Source organism: Amblyomma maculatum, chromosome 11, assembly GCF_055883805.1.
Source record: "Amblyomma maculatum isolate TAMU_Amacu chromosome 11, ASM5588380v1, whole genome shotgun sequence".
Taxonomy (NCBI): domain Eukaryota; kingdom Metazoa; phylum Arthropoda; class Arachnida; order Ixodida; family Ixodidae; genus Amblyomma; species Amblyomma maculatum.
The window spans coordinates 158,379,241-158,394,508 of NC_139354.1; positions in this window are offsets into that span (position 1 = coordinate 158,379,241).

The window sequence follows — 15,268 nt, forward strand, 5'->3', positions numbered from 1 at the left end:
TAGTTGCAAGACGCGAGAGCAGGCAGCATGCGCCGATGGCCAAGAAGTTGTAATTTTTAAACCGGTACCAGAAACACTTTATTGTAAATGGGAACATGACATAAAAACCAGAAATATTTCCAAGGTTCCTGTGGTTGGCGTAGGCGAGGGGTTAGCACCGAACATTACGGAACTTGTTTTTTTTTTTCTACAAATCGATTTCTTTTTTACCTTTTGTATTGTATTTCTAGTGCTTCGTTATTTTTAGTTTTTACTTTTTACCCGAGGCCCTTTTGTTTCACCGGGCGACGAGCGCAATACATCAACGCTCTCCTTGGTATGAGCGGCAAGTATGCCCCTTTTGTTTACGACGCCTGCAAATAGCACGTTGAAGGTCTTGTTGACGCAGTATGTTGGTCAGATGTGCCATGATTTAGTGAACAATTGAATGATAATGCGTTTTTCCTTCGGTACTTAGCATATGTATGCTTTTCGTGGCGTACGTAGCTGCAGTCAAGCGGTCAGGTCACAGTCGAAGCGGGATATGTTGGCGCAGAAGTGTGAACGAAGGAGCGTGTCGGCGGCAGCGGATTTCGCTCGCTCGTGCCTCCGAATGGTCAAATGGGAACCATCAAGGCGCATCGGCTGCTCCAAGCTCGTAATTCAGGCGCTGCAGGTCCAAACAAACTATCCGAGTGCGCACGAAATGCCTAAGCCGAAACACAGCCAAAACTGAAGTGGGCGCCTGTGGCGCCTTAAGTATATTTTTGTATTTGCCTGCCAACGTTTAAGTTGTCTTTTCGCCGTCGTTTACGTATGATAAAAGCGTGTTATTATATTCGAGACAAAACCTACGACCGCATTCAAACGGGCAACGTAATTCGAATTTGTCAGCCTCCGTGATCCCTAGCGCGCCACGTGATTTGTAGTTGCGCGTTTCGTCTGTGGCGGCGATACCTGTATTTCTGTTCTTCCTTTTACTACCTTATAACAGCTCTGTTTTCAGTAAGAGTGGTTTTTTGTAATCAGGAATTGGCATTCTATCGATGCAAGCTCGCTTCAGTTTTCTCTTTAGTGTCCCTTTAAGCATGCATCGACTGAACTATATCTATTACGAATTCTCAGAATATACAAATTGCCAAAAGAAGAAACGAGAAACGACTAGCAAACACGCGCTAAAAACCAATTCTGCGAATGCCAATAGCCTAGAAAAAAAAGTATATCTAAACAAGGTAGTTAAAGAATGTACGCCAAGAAAACCTAGCTGCCGGCACGAAAAACCAGGCCGCTAGGACAAAGAGCTAAAATCTATTCTTTAGGCTGCACCTAACCTAACTAGCTGAAAACGAAATAAAGTTAATAAAAGACAGAACTCATTTGTTTGACGCTTCGGAAGCTCCCGCTGTCCGCTTCCGGTAGCCACGTGCAATCGGAGCCATGGGCTAAGGTCGCCACCTCGCGGCGTGTTACGGAGCTAGCGAAATTACAATTTTTCGCTGGGGCGCTCGCCGAATGTGACGGCCGGAGCCGATCGCGGCGGCCACGGTCTAGTATTTTTGCAAGCACCGGAAGCGGCTCTTCAGCACGCCGATGCAGCTATCCACCATTACCTTGTGGAGGTGTATGTCTTGTTCTATAACCGTTATGGAGAGTCCGGAACGGGATTCCTTGGCACTGGCAGCCATGTCTCTAACAGGTCCCCCTTTCACCAGCATAACCGAAAATGGCACGCTGTTAGCACATTCTTCGTCGTTGTCGACCTCAACAGCCTCATAAACTAACAGCCTTACTGACACAAGGGAAGAGTCGTATCAAGTAGCTCATTGCCAGGTTTTGCTGACGATGACAATCATGGGCGTGCAGACAATGAATGACCGAACGTTTCAGCAACACTGCTGTAAGGACAGCCTTAATTGCACTTCATATCAGTATAAATAATGCCGCGTTCCTACTCAATACAGGCATCAAACACACGCATTCCCATCTTCGTTTCTTACGTAGGCATTTCAAACAATGGACTACGTCTTATGTTTCAGCTTTTATAAAAACCCAAGGACGGCAATACATGTGAGGCATGTGCAGCCTACCGTAACTTATCTTGCAAACAGCAGCGCGGCTCACTGTCGTGAATTCGACGTCTCGCAGCAGGCCTGCCTCGACCTGTGTCATGCCTCTGTGCAGCCGAGAATGCCGCCAAAAGAAAGCATCATGCCAAGATCCCAGGTAGGGAGGTTCATGGCCCAAATCATGTCGGCATCTCATATCTAAAAACAAGGACATCGCAAGGCTACTCGTAGACGCCCGATGTGTCGTCGACAAACCCGACGACGCCAGGTATGCTGCCGTAACGAAGGAAGCCTTTCTTCGCCGCCGCCCTAGCTGCACGCCGTAAACGCTTTCGAACTGTCGGCTGCGCGAGGCCGATGTTTGCCTCGTTGCCAGTAGCGGCTTGGAAGCCACTAGCAGTTCGGAAAAAGCGCAGTGCACATATTATCTGCCGCCGCACAGACAGACTCACTGTCCTATATCCTTCGCGAGTAGCAACATGCGTCGAAACATCTCGCCCGGCACGTCAAATAGTCTTCGTACACCATCCTTCGCCGAAGATCGCGTCGCGGCACCACCGCTACCGCCTCACGAGAACGCCGGCCACCGCATAGATCGCTGCTATTTTCCCTTTGTGAGCGCTCACAAACGAATTGTGAGCGGTTCGAGTCACTCACAACCCCCGCTCACAATTGGGCCGTAGCCGACGTCATCACTTCAAGTGTGTTCATGACGTAAACAGCAGACGTCGGTGACGTTAAGAAAGGCCGCTCCCGCCGTGTTGCCGCTGGTCAGTAGGAAGATTGTGAGTGTGTGAGTGGGAGCCGTCTGTAATTCGGCCCCAGTATGTCTTGCTATCCTCGGCACGTACTAGCCGGCCTGCTGCTTATGTGGCAGCTCCCGGCCGAATATGATCATATGCTTTACTGTTTCCCGGTACACTTGCCCCCTGCCTCTTGACACCTTACTAGTGGGCAGCAGGTGGAGACTACTTTGTCCAGCACCGAGCCGGATGTCCAACTCCGGCTGGTGACCTGGGCGGAGGAAGTCGCGACTAGGCACGACCTCGACGCCACAACTACCTGCCCGAAGTTCGCCCGCAACTTTACTGTATAATTATAGGCCTTACGAGTAATCTTTTGTCACCACCACACCACGTGAAGCAATAGCATGACTGATTTTTGGACATGTGTGATGGAGATGGGCTAGAATCTGCAGATATAGAACCATTTATTAGGTTGGGATTTTGTCGGCGCTTAAAATCATTGTTTACTTTCAAGTTCCAAACCTAAACCACTTTGGAAACTCTAAAGTGCGCTTGAAGAAAGCCTTGTGGCCACATCGCTGCACTATCCATGATGTTTCGTATGCATAATCATCCAGTGTAATGAAAACAATGATCGCTGAGGAGACTTGTATGCTTCTCTGTCTTTGGGTGGGCGGAGATATGGCCAGGCGCTGTTCTCGCTTCCGCTGTGCCTCTCGTGTTTTCGTGCCTGGAGATCTAAGCAGCCGCTGTTGCCGCTTGCGTTCAGCCTCGCGTGATTTCGCATCCGGTCATATGTTCAACCGGTGTACTACATGCATCCGCACCAGGCGTCCGTCACCGCTTCTCCGCACGGCTTGCCGCTGTAACTAGGACACTTCGGCGCCATGCGTCTCAATAACTCGCCTGCATCCAGACGTCTGTCGAAGGAGCGTTCATAGAGCAACATATATATAAAGAAAAGACACTCGGCGCCATGTGCTGCCAGCTGAAAGTTCCACGACACCGTCAAACGGCGTTGCACCTAACAAAGTGTTAACTTCTTGACTGTACGTAATTAAAAATTAATTAAACAGAGGTCGAAGCGACGGAATATAGATTATATGGTTACTAAAATAGGGCAAGATTAAGTGCAAATAGTACTAATTCTCAAGGCTAGGTGGCATGCACCGCAACTTCCCGATTCAAAGAGTTCTGCTTTTTCCATTGCCCCATATGCCCGTGCGAATACTTTTGCGTCCCTGTCGTGCCCTATAAAAGGGGCTCGAGAGTGGGTTGATCACGCGCAACATCGTTCTGTATTGCTTCAGGTACTGGCTACGCTCTTTTAAACCATGCCGATAACTACTTCACGCAAGTGGCGTAAGGGCCTGTGTATCAAACTACGGTACACATGCGAAAAAAAAAAACCGAACGTAACATTGGGCCTTCAAGATTTGGTATTTTTAAGCGCCCCGCTCTGAGGCTAGCACGCTTTGCTGACTCCACTGTGCGCTGAACCCTAACAGTGGGCCGCTGGGGAGTGTCCTCTCTCTATATTTATGTAGAAACGTAGAGAACATAAGACACTAGTACATTGTTGAAATGCCTACGTAAGAAACGAAGATGGGAATGCGTGTGTTTGATGCCTGTATTGAGTAGGAACGCGGCATTATTTATACCGATATGAAGTGCAATTAAGGCTGTCCTTACAGCAGTGTTGCTGAAACGTTTAATCGTTCATTGTCTGCACGCCCACGAATGCCATCGTCAACAAAATCTGGCAATGAGCTACGGAGCATCGCCGCTCCTGCTCACGGCTGCTATAAAGTCCCTTGGGGCTTTAGGCTGCTATGCACAATTGCGCCGCCCACCGGCTCAGTTGATAGTTAGGGAGATAAGTGCGCCGATGTGCAGGGGAGAGGCCACAGCTGGCATCTTTCCAAGGCACGGACGGAGGGACGCCGTGAGTAGGCTTTCGCCTTAATTTTTATTGGTCTGGTTGGTTTGTGGGGTTTAACATCCCAAAGCGACTCATGCTATGAGAGACGTCGTAGTGGAGGACTCCAGAAATTGCGACCACCTGGAGTTCTTTAACGTGCACTGACATCGCACAGCACACGGACGCCACTCCGCTCCGCAATTTTTATTGGTCTGGTAAAAGTAGCGTTCGCAAAACACTACCGATTTACGGGGTTCGGGTACGTCGATTGGTTATCTCGGGTGCTTGGAATGACTATTAATATTTCCTCCTTTATTATATTAATAATGCTTTTTTTGGCTGTGTCGATGATTCAGTACCTTTATAATTTATACCGAGACACAAATCGGTATCACGCAGAGCGACTGCAAGGTCGTTCATTTGGAAATCATTTTAATAGTTTTCTTTGGCCAGTGGTTAAGCAGCTTGCCTCTAGGCACCCAGATCTTGAACGAAAGATTCTGAACCCACACGTTTAGTCTCATCCGTGATAAGACGAATTGAAATGTTAGTCACTTGCAGGTCTACTTGGGTTTGATTGCATGTAGTAATTTTGATTGCGTTAGCTACGTGTTGACTCCTTTCGAGTGGTTGCTCCTTGCCTCCTCTAGGAGGACGAATACTCAACCGTTATCAGTTTCTGTGTTGGCGCCTGAATTCGATCTCCAGAGGAGCAACGTGAGAATATAAAAATACTGCCATAGGTCACTGAACAGCGCTTGAGGCATGGGAGTACTGCAATAAAACGTAACATAAATGTTTAGGGGAAGGACAAAAAACAAGACATTGGTGAACCACTCCACATGTCTCCTGCAATGCATATTTTTACGAGGCCTACGCTAATAGATGTTTAAATCTTCTCCGAAGGTTAATGTCGATACGGATGCGATATAAGAATCGTGCGAAGGGGTGACCACCTTTCTTATGAAGGTTTTCATTGGGGTCTTGTGATGTGTGAAATCACGCCGCTTCACAATTGTCCAGTCTTGAGTACCATAACTTGTTATGGAACTTACATAGCTCTGAAGAGGCACCAGCGAGGAGACATGGAAAGTGAAGGGTCAGAAAACAAAATGCATTAGTTAACCTCATTATATCGCTGCCCCAATGCCCACTAAAATGACACATGTTGTTAACGCTGTTTTAAAGTACTCAATAAGGGGCCTCACAAATGGAAGTGATGTTCATGAAAGTCTGTATTGTTGTGCCTGGCCAAGGCCGCCCAGAAATTCAGCCGGACGCCAAACTTCTTCGGCGAACGCCTCCTTCACAAACTCTGGATACTTCTCTGCAAACCACCAGTGCACTGGAGGCGAGCCGTACCAAAAGGGACAGAAGCGACGTGTTTTAACATGCGCTGAACGTCCAGACAGCACGGCGCGCCGTGGCCCTGACGGTGAACCCCTTCTCGCCCCGCGGCATATTTGAAGCGAGAGCGCAGCAAGCTCTCCCATTGGCCCTGCGAAAGTGCTGCCGTCGGATTGGACCATTTTGAGCGTCAACGGTTCTCGGCAACGGAGTCTCAAGTGCTTCCGTTCGAGACTCCGAGAGTGTGAGTTCGTCACGAGCGTCCATCGGGAGCAGTTCGCCCCCTGACAGTGCGGACGCGGCGGAATCTCCCCGGCCGTCGCTGCGCGAGAACAGTCGCGTACGGCTATGTTAGCTTTCGGCCCCAGAGCCGATCTTGTTGTGTAAATACATGTAAATAGTGTATAAAGCCTTTTCTTCATCTCACCAACGCCGACTCGGATTCATCGCTACCGCCCAGGGAGCTGACAGCCCTCGTTCACGAAACGGGTGACGAGCGCTGCATTACCAACTCCTTGGCACAACCCTGTTGACGGTGGGCTACTGTGTGATAACCCCACCGGCACAACATTGGTGGCAGTTGCAGGATCCACTGGCACAACCCTGTTGACGGTGGGCTACTGTGTGATAACCCCACCGGCACAACATTGGATGGCAGCTGCGAGATCGACCGGCGTCAGGCACCTCGGCGCGGTGAGTACCTGAAGTTTCCCTCAAACGCCAGACTTCTCTAACACACAGGGTAGCTTAGAGAAAGGCTGAGCGTAGCATTGTGTTAACCTTGCGTGTTTCAAGCCTACAGGAAGTGTTTTGAAAACCAGGGGATGCTGAGAAGGGAATTAGTGCGAGAAAGGCTTGCGCATCTCTTGCTAGGAGCGAGATAGCGAACGTATAGTGCACTATTCTAAAAAGGCAAACAACAAGAGGCCGGTGTAAAGATGGAGAGTTACAAGGTCAGAGAACTTCTCCAAATTTGTGATGAGTTGGGCATCGATTTGGGCTCAGCGAAAAGAAAAAAGGATATTCTTGAGATCATGCAGGCAGAGGAAGTGACGGTTGAGGAAGCCGCAGAGGCCTGGGATGATATTCAAGAGAGAAAAGGGAAGGAGGAAGCCAAAAGGCTAGAACTCCAAAAGCGCGATGAACGTCGCGAGAAAGAGGACGCCCGCGTATGGAAACTGATGCAGCTGGAGGTTTCAGTACATAGAATGAGCGTGGAAAAGATTAAAGCTTTTAATGCCATTCATTGTAACGGTTCAATACCGCGAGACTGTCCACCACCGTTCCTCATCGCCGAGGATATGGCAATGTATTTGGCAGACTTCGAGAATGTCTGCAGAAGTAAACGCTTCGAGCGAGATAGTTGGGCGCTGAAGTTGGTGGCTCTCCTCTCCGCTGAAGCGTCGGAAGAAATCAAGCGATTGGTTGGCGACCGCTTGAAAAATTACGATGAACTAAAAGAGTCATTGCTGATACGATATCAGATAACGCCTCAGGATCTTCGGAAGAGATATGAGAGCGAGAAACATTGTAACAAGGCATACTTTGATTTGGCCTATCAGTTGAAAGCCGCTGTAAGCGAATGGCTAGAAAGTCAGGAAGTCTCAGAGCAAATTGTGCTTGCACCAGAGAATGAGACACAACTTGGGGAAGCGGCCGAGCAAAGCGACCGCAGCAGCGAGCTGATCGAGTCTCGAACAGAAGTGTCTAGGGTTACCTCGGTCGAGCCACTGGCAGCTGAGAAGATTGGAGCCGACTCCATCGGCGAGAAATCCGCAGTGAAACCGTCCTGCACGCCGCCTCACGTAGCTGTAAGCATTCCACCAATCGAGAGTGGGGACCTGGCAGTAAATCAACCGCCTGACAACTCAGAGGCAGAAGTTGTCAGACATGGCGGAGATGTAGTCAGGCTAGGAGACGACAAATTGGTGATTTCCGAGATCAGCGTTGTCGTAGATCATCACTCGCGGAAAAACGAAGTGGCGCTCATGGAAATTGCGCAGCCCACGAGTGTTAAACAGCTAAGGCAAACCCAGGACGCAGACGCTGTCGAGAATCACACCTGTGAAGTCGACAGCGAGCGACTAGACAGGAGCCATGAATCTTGCTGTCCTGACGTGCTCAATTGTATTGGCGAAAACAACCTTGGTGCGAACGTGGACCTCACGCGATCCGAAACGCCGCAGCTGTCGGACGAACGTGATCGTGCGCCGGTTAGCGCTGAGCGATGCGGCACACCGGCAGATCAGTGTAACTTGAGTGGCGAGCCTGCAGAGGATATGCCTAGCTTAGGGGCTGGCGTGAGCGAGCCTTGTCCTTGTTCGGACGCGACTGGCAGTGAGTCACGCGCTGCTGGCCGCGATGCAGGCGCGGCGCCGCACTCCGACGATGTCGGCGCCATACTAGCTCCGGTTACCGGCAGCTTGAAAGAGCTGGCACCAAAAGAAAGAAAGCAAAAACACAAGTGCAGCCGCCGAAAAGAGCGGAAAGGCAGGTGCATGAAAGAATGCTCTCATCGAAAGGTGAGAAAACGCAAACGATCGCGAAAGGAAAAGAAGCGGCGATCCCAGCGGCACAAATGCACCCGTGCTGAGAAAATGCGCGATTGGTGCGCAAAGCTTAAGGAACGAAACAGATCGTTCAACAAAGCTAGTAACTTGTTCTCGTATGTTCTTTCACGCACAAAGTGGAAAGAAAGGTCTCGCAGAGAAATGGACAGCCGAGGCTGTAGCGGAGGGAGGAGAGACAAACCGCCCGAATACTGCTACGCATTCTGCCGCTTGAAGAGAGCAGCACAATGCGAACTCTGATGCTTTCAGTCATGCATTTGAGACATAGCTACCTAAGACGAGCGTTTCGTCGCTAACGGTAATGCTCTAGGCAGACTGGGAAAAATTGATTGACCTCCTTACTTCCTCAGTTGTGCTTTACGGCCCAAGTGATTTCAAGGAGACTCTTTTCCTTTACTGATTATTAATCTTCTTTGCTATTTAATGTATCCTTAAGGCGCAAAATGGTTGTTTGAACCTTGTGTACTGCATCCTATACACTTGTCTCTTGTTGTAGTGGGAGCAAAAAGGGGACAACAATTTAGCTAACTGAATTTGAAATTTTGCCTCTGTCTGGTGTTTGACGGGTGACCGAGGGTACTTGCTTGTGTTGGGTGTTGCCTGTTGTCGGTCGGTTTTGCAAGCCGCAGAAAAGTCTACCGTTACCAGTGGCGAGTGGCAAGGGCATCGGAGCGACCCGGGCGAAGTTGATCGGCGTGCCCCGGCAACAAGGCTGTCGGCAGAGATCCTGACCTGGCGAGTGGAACCCGAGGCACGTGAGGCTACCTGGCGCCCGGACACTGTACGTGAGCTTGGAGGAACCTGGCGAACGAACGCGCCTGGCATCCGAGCCACATGCGAGTAGCTCGTCTTCCCGGCGCATTGTCTGATGGCGGGGGTGCTGTTGTGCCTGGCCAAGGCCGCCCAGAAATTCAGCCGGACGCCAAACTTCTTCGGCGAACGCCTCCTTCACAAACTCTGGATACTTCTCTGCAAACCACCAGTGCACTGGAGGCGAGCCGTACCAAAAGGGACAGAAGCGACGTGTTTTAACATGCGCTGAACGTCCAGACAGCACGGCGCGCCGTGGCCCTGACGGTGAACCCCTTCTCGCCCCGCGGCATATTTGAAGCGAGAGCGCAGCAAGCTCTCCCATTGGCCCTGCGAAAGTGCTGCCGTCGGATTGGACCATTTTGAGCGTCAACGGTTCTCGGCAACGGAGTCTCAAGTGCTTCCGTTCGAGACTCCGAGAGTGTGAGTTCGTCACGAGCGTCCATCGGGAGCAGTTCGCCCCCTGACAGTGCGGACGCGGCGGAATCTCCCCGGCCGTCGCTGCGCGAGAACAGTCGCGTACGGCTATGTTAGCTTTCGGCCCCAGAGCCGATCTTGTTGTGTAAATACATGTAAATAGTGTATAAAGCCTTTTCTTCATCTCACCAACGCCGACTCGGATTCATCGCTACCGCCCAGGGAGCTGACAGCCCTCGTTCACGAAACGGGTGACGAGCGCTGCATTACCAACTCCTTGGCACAACCCTGTTGACGGTGGGCTACTGTGTGATAACCCCACCGGCACAACAGTATATAAACGCGCTTCTGAGCTGATGGTCGCATTGCTTACAAACAGGTTCCCATCAAATGCACTCCGTTGTGCTTCAGCAGCCAATAGTGTAAAACCACGCAGTTTTTTTCTTTGGTCAGATTTGCAGCCTTAAAGGTTGACGCTTATATGTTGTAATCTCGCAGCCTAATTCCCTACAGTTCTAAACCGCCATTTTATCGCTTCTTGATTTTGTAAATTGCCGTTTTCAAAGATGTCATCAATAATCCCAGCTCGGGACGTGACGTTCGCCTGCGTTCAACCCGTTCAAATAAACGGAACACTGCTGCCGGATGTCTGGGTGTCAACGAACGGGTGGGCGGAAGACGACTACAGAGGCTGCTTTCTTCTCGCGAAGGAAACCAGCAACACTACCACTAGTACCCAGGTACCCTGCACTGCCTGGAGATACCAGATGGCTAAATACAACAACAACATCATCCAAGAGGTGAGCTCAGTTTTTGCCCTACCTCCACACTGATTGCACTTTAAACATCTTTCCTTGTGTGATGAAACGCAATTGATATATATTCATTTGTGGACTAGCGCAAGATACAAGCGACCGCGGAAAGAGAAGATGACACCCCTAGTGATAAATCCCATATCGCGTCAAACGGGTTTGAACCGGTTCTGTATTATCCCGTATAAATTTTATACCGGTATGACAAGTCCTGTATGAACCTTATCAGGTTTATATCGGACAGGTCATGTCCGGTATGAATCTCAATCAGGACGGTCTGGTCCGGTAAGGAGTTCGTACAGGACAGACCAATTTCAGTATGTATCTCATACAGGACATCCCATTCCGGTATAGATATGATACAGGGAGGACCAATCTTGTATTGAGCTCATATTCAGGACCGTTCATGTTCGGTTTAACTGAAACCGGACAAACTCGCCATGAATGGAGCTGATACGGGACAGAGTATTTCCGCTTCTCAACACAGCTCGGTCAGATTGTGAAGCTCAACCAGATTGACCAGATCGCAACATGTCTGCACCCTAAATAAGCATGAAATCATACATATAATATGTTACAACTCTTCTTTATATGTGGAGTACGCGTTGTTTCCCAAATACCTAGAAGATATGAAGCCGTGGACGTGTGCGCTAGCGAGTATATACCCGCATCGCGTTGATTTTGCGTGTGCAACAGTCGCTGCAGCTTGTACGATCTTTCGGTGCATTTTCGCATCTGTGACTAAAGATCTCACCTCTCACTCACTTATGGGGCTGAAACGTCGAGGCTAACCAAAAGGGTTCTACTTAAGTTGAGGACAACACAGAGGGCTATGGAACCAAAAATGTTAGTGGTAACATTGAGAGTTAAAAAGCGTGGAGAGTGGGCCAGAGAAATAACTCAAGTTAGTGACATTCTAGTGGAAATCAAGAAGAAATGGGCATGGGCAGGACATCTAGTGCGAAGAAAGGATAACCGATGGTCGCATAGGGTAACAAACTGGAGTCCAAGGGAAGGAAAGCGTAGCAGGGGCGGCAGAAAATTAGGTGGGCGGATGAGGTTAAGAAATTCGCAGGGGCCAAGTGGGTGCAGCTTGCACAGAACCGGGTTAATTGGGAAAATATGGGAGAGGCCTTCGCTCTGCAGTGAATATAGTCAGGCTGATGATGATGATGATTAATATTATTTTATGATTGTTTTAGCTAAAGAAGGTCTTTACAACCTTAAGGAAACAGTGAAGAGTGTTTCATATGCCTTTAGAGAGCATAGAAAAGGTCTGGAGTTCACACACGAACTACTTGACCAATGATTTATTACAATGTTTAGTCTTGAAGCTTGAGTTCTGTGGTGATCGGGTCTGTTGGTCATATTTTCCGCGTGCGAAGAGGCAGCTGCTACCTTTTCACTCCTGCCATACCAAACTTGTGAAACGCGGGGTTGCTTCGCTTTGCCTCAAATTGGCAGTCAAAAAGTCGTACCCTCACAAAATTAAGGACAGTTTTAATCACCAATTGGCTAGGCTTTTTGCAGCTGGATTCCCCCGTTTGCTCCTGACTTCGGCGGTTGAATGTCTCCTAAACAAGAGAAAGAATGGTACTGGTAGAGCTAGACCAGAGGTTCCCCGAGAAGAGGTGAGACCAGGGGTGGTGCCATACGTGCATCGTGTGGCCCGTAATTTGAAAACCGTTGCCAGCCACCAAGGTGTACGGCTCGCGTTTCCTGCACCGAAAAAGCTAAGTAGCCCTTGCTCCCGTACCGATAAAGCACACCAAGGAAAGAGGCGGCGGAACAAGAGAGAGGAGACCATTCGCGAAATATGCTGAAGGGGTAGTCGATGAAATCGCAGTCTTGCGGGCACTTCTACATAGGTCAGACTGGCAGGTGCCCTAATGAGCGAACTAGGGAACATGAGAGTAACATAGAGCAAAACAAGGAAGGCACACATCTAGGTGAGCATCCCGCAATTGTCAGCCATGCTTCACTGATGTGCGCATTCTGGGGAAAAGCAAAGAAACTGATGCTATAGAGTTGATAGACGTGTTTACCAAAAAGAATGGCAACTTGTTCGTAAGCGACACATCAATTTTATTGTATGATTGTGAAAAGAAATTCCTGGACTGGCAGGTGCCCTAATGAGCGAAATAGGGAACATGAGAGTAACATAGAGCAGAACAAGGAAGGCACACATCTAGGTGAGCATCCCGCAATTGTCAGCCATGCTTCACTGATGTGCGCATTCTGGGGAAAAGCAAAGAAACTGATGCTATAGAGTTGATAGAAGTGTTTATCAAAAAGAATGGCAACTTGCTCGTAAGCGACACATCAATTTTATTGTATGACTGTGAAAAGAAATTTCTGGAGTGCGCCTTATCATGTAGTTCCTGAGCTTTAGGTGACCTGCCTGTGCATGGGACGACCAGCTATATAAGTACGTCTCATGCATGAATTAAAAGCAGTTGGAAGTTGGCGATTCGTCCTGTCACCTACCTATGAGTCTTGTCTGCTTTTGAGCCTTAAAACTATTATGGCCCGACTCTCCTCGCCACCCATGTGAAATGAGCGCTACACATATAGAGAGCTTTCACGGCCTGGAATACGGGAGAGGCTTTCGCCCTGCAGTGGGTATAGTCAGGCTGAGGATGATGATGGCGATGAGGATGATGACGGCCTGGCGGAATGGGCGGGTAACGATACCCATGACTTACACAGTAAAGTGGAATTTTGTAAAGTGGAATTTTCTTTTTACGCAGAAAGTTCATCATCATCATCATCATCATCATCATCATTTATTTTCCCTTAAGGACCCCTAGGTGGGGCATTACATAAGGGGAGAGCAAAAAAAACGAAATCACAAACAAAAGGAACATTTGAATCATAGCAGTGAAGGCAAACATAATTGTTAAAAGCGCGTTATAAAACGAAAGTGTGAACATTCAGATGCATTGAGGCCATCGCGCCATATGAAGAAGAGGAACACTGTTTTGCATACAAAGGTTCAACAATATTAAAAACATGCAACACGTGCAGAGGTGGTACTCAAAAGTGTGACTAAGGAAGAAGATAAGATAAATGCAGGTTTTTGAATTTAATTGGGTCACTCTCTTTTACAATGGCCTCAGGTAGACCATTGCACTGTTCAATGGCGGATGTCAAGAATGATTTATGAGATGCATTGGTGGAACCATGTAGACGCTGTAGGCTCAGACTGTTAAAAAGACGACACGATGTTCTATTCGGAGGGAGTAGGAATGTGCAGTGGAAATGAGGAAAGCAGTAATATAACTTGTGGAAACGGCAGAGTTTGGCAATTGTACGGCGAGAAGACAGCGGCGGTATGTCAAGCGATGATTCTATGCCAGAACACTGCTCCTACGGTCGTAACATGAAGCAATAAATCGGGCCGCGCGACTCTGTACTGATTCTAATGCGTCATTCAAGTATGTCTGGTGTGGATTCCAAATGGGTGAGGCATATTGAAGTTGAGTGCGAATGAAAGTTTCGTAAGCAAATTTGCGGATAAATGGAGGGGGCACGGCTAGCAACCTTCTCAGTCGGTTGAGCGATTTCGAACTTTCGGCTACAATGTTTAAGATGTGCTCGGACCATGAAAGTTTGTTAGTGATTGTTACTCCTAAGTACCGGTAGGACTCGACTTGTGTTAGGGGGATTGCCCTTAAAGAATACTGGTATTTAAGCTATTGCGTTTACGTGATACTGTCATGAACTTGCATTTTGAAACGTTTAGTGTCATCAGCCACCGGGTGCACCAGTTAGTTATTTCTTTGAGGTCATTTTGGAGGAGGTATTGGTCGTTGTTCAATGATACGCGTCGATGCAGAACGCAGTCGTCTGCGAAAAGGCGAATTGATGATGAGACGTTACAAGGAAGGTCGTTAATGAATACCAAAAAAAGAATACCAAAACACCGAGCACAGAGCCTTGAGGAACACCCGAAATGATGTTTGTGGCTGAGGAATGGTGGTTATCTAGTGCTTTGCGAACGGTTAGAAAGGAAACAGTGGATCCAGGATAAAACCAGGGGGTCAAGACGGAGGCTCGAAAGTTTAGCCATGAGGCGTTGATGGGGCACGCAGTCAAATGCTTTACAAAAGTCCAGATAAATGACGTCAGTTTGAAAGCCGGACTCAAGATTAGGGTGAAGGTCTGTTATGACTTCGAATAGCTGTGTTTCGCATGAGAGGCCTCGACGAAAACCGTGCTGTTTCGGAAAAAAAAAGAATTGACATGAAGTGTGGGATATAATGGCTGAGTACCGCACATGCTCTAGCAGTTTGCAGGGGATGCACTTCAAAGAAATAGGGCGGTAATATCGAGGGGTCAGAACGACTGCCAGATTAGTGTACAGGGATTACGGTGCTATTTTTCCAGTCACTTGGAATCGACGATGTGGCGATAGACTGAATGAAAATTATCTGTAAAATCGAACTGGAAATCAGTTTGGTGCCTTTTAGAATTTTAGGCGAAATATTGTCTAGGCCTGGACTGCTACAGATCTTAAGGTTGTCTATTAGTTTCGTTATGCCTTCGGATGTGATTGTGACTGGCTGCATTTCAGAGAAATTAAAACATGGTTGGAAGG